Below are 2,553 nucleotides of genomic sequence, written 5' to 3' on the forward strand. Positions count from 1 at the left end.
AAGAGATAGAAAAATTTCCGTCTAAAACTGCTAATGAAATATGCAGATTTTTGAGCTAATATAAAAGTAACAATACTATAAATCTAAACGAGCATTTATCTTTTTCAGCCAAAGAAGAAAGCATGAAGAAGTTCGAAAGGCGTGAAGAAAAAGAAGACTGGGCGAAACCGTCAGAACGACAAAATTGTCGGCCTATATTCCCAAACTATTCGCAACCATTGGACCCTTTCCTAAACATATCAAAATTGAAATTATTTGCCGATGGTGAGCTGGAAAATAATCTGCCGATCGACGAGATTTACCGAGAAAGGAGTCGGGTTATTAACAGCCGCTGCAATAATGAGTTTGTTAAACCTTAACTTTTTAAACTTAATTTTTCAGGATATTTAAAGTTTTTTTTCAATGCTTTGTAGTGGCTATTTTTCAAAGTTAGCAAGCCCAATTCGAAATGTTAAAATCAAAACGCTACTTTTTTGACAATTTTTTAGTTTGAAAATCTAATTTTAGCGTCCGCAGTATCGATACGAAACCACTTACAGAACTAATTAATGTAGAGAACAAACTTCGCCCCATTTTTTAAAGTTCTTGTGTTCTAATTAGCGTTGAGAACAAATTTCGCCCCAGTTTTTCTAGTTTTTTTTCTAATTAGCGTTGAGAACAAATTTAGCTCCACCTATTAAAATTCTTTTGTCTGAAATATTAGGTAAAAATAGGCGAGGAACAAAATTTGCCAACCGAGGGGCAAAACTTTTGAAAGGGCGTCCAGAAGAAAAGAAATTATCACAACTCAAGTTATAAGATGTTTTAGACGCAAAAATTGGTCAACTTTGGCGACCCCGTCGTCCATCAACCGTTTCGTGTTCTTGCCCAAATTGGACATTCTCTATTGCGGGATCACCAAATGCGGCAACACGGCGTGGTCTGAGATTTTGTGGAATTTAGAAGAGGGTAAAATACCCAATGTCAACCCGAATGGCAGTGGGGGAATTGGTAAGTACATTTATGTCACGAGATTTACGAGCATTGCCTTCCTTATTTTTCCCTTTATATATTTCTTAGACCTGATTTTGCAGAAAGGCTAAAAGTACCAATTCGAGTACCGTACCGTAACGTTAGGAAAGCAAGATTATATTGAGAATTACTGAACAGTCCAATTATAATAGAGCCAATCATAAAGAAGATCATTTATCTTTCGTAGAAACAAAAAAGCACACAAAAGACTTATTCGGGGATACTTTCTATTTTCCCGAAGAGGAGAAAGATTGTACAGCGTAGATCCAAATCCTCAATTGTCAGCCTGGTACAGTTGGCGTTTCCAAGAAATTGTCTTAAGGAAATATTTGCGCTGTTTTTTTTTCTTCGGACAAATTTCGACTTTTTAACTATAGCCACTTTTTAATGTAGCTATATATACGGAGGCGTAGCGACTTGCAGGCGCGCCATTTACTATGCTTAGTAAAAATAGTTACTCCAGTTTGATGCGGCACGCATCAGTTTGAGTTTTAGTAGCAAATGTGAGAAAACAAACTCAATTATAGTGCGGTAATAGGCGCATGCTAAGCGGCACCCATGCAAGTAGGCCGGGCCCCATTTTATAGCATCTGGCAAATATTGACCTTCTCGGCTGAAAATTCATTAAATGTATTTACTCTGATTGTTTTTCGTAAGCTAGGGCGTTTTTAAAATTGTCTAATTGGCTACTATGGGACTTTTAAAGTACGATATTTTTAGTTCCATTAACGTGTAAGGGACGTTTTAATCGGGCTCAAAAATCGTTCTAATCGTTCAAATCATTGGTTTGAGGCAAATTACTTGAAACTATCAGTACGTTGCTAGACTTTTATTGTTTCGACTAACTATGAAGAAAATGGCTGAACATAAGTGCTCAAAGTGGTTTATTTCTCCAGGCCAATTTCGACTTCATAATAATCTCTTTTGGTGGAATTTTTAACGCCACCTCAAAGATTTGGCTGTCGTGAGCTCAAATCATTTGTGATCTTTTTGTGAATTTATAAGCGATACAAAAAAGCCACTTTGACCTAATTGAGAGAATTGACGGACAATACACTTCGTGCCATTAACGCGCAAGCCGACAGAAGATTTAATCCGACAAAAAGTAATTTCGAATGAATTCAGGTCAACTATTTATTCCAATTATTACATGATTATAAATTTGCAAAAAGAGGGGATTCTTTGGGTCGGCAGGGGATCGAAACCCTTAGTGGGGGGGGGGGGGAGGGGGAGCTTCTGCAATTCCTCCACCCCCACCCCAAATCCGCCCCTGCAGTACCTGCAGTAAACACTAAACAGTAAGAAAAAAAACAGTAAGCAGTGAGAAAGTAAACAGTAAACAGTAAGAAAGTAAACAGTAAACAGTAAAAAAAGATTCCAACTGAAAAGTAAGCAAAAAATAGGCATAGAAATTGACTACACCCGGGATGACCAAAAATGCTTATCAAATAATTCTCATAAATGGGAAATTTCTTTTCATACAATTCCATACAATTCCATACGTACAAAAAATTGTATGAAATCTCTATAAAAACATTTTCC

Source organism: Symsagittifera roscoffensis, chromosome 5 (assembly GCF_963678635.1).
Source record: "Symsagittifera roscoffensis chromosome 5, txSymRosc1.1, whole genome shotgun sequence".
NCBI lineage: Eukaryota > Metazoa > Xenacoelomorpha > Acoela > Convolutidae > Symsagittifera > Symsagittifera roscoffensis.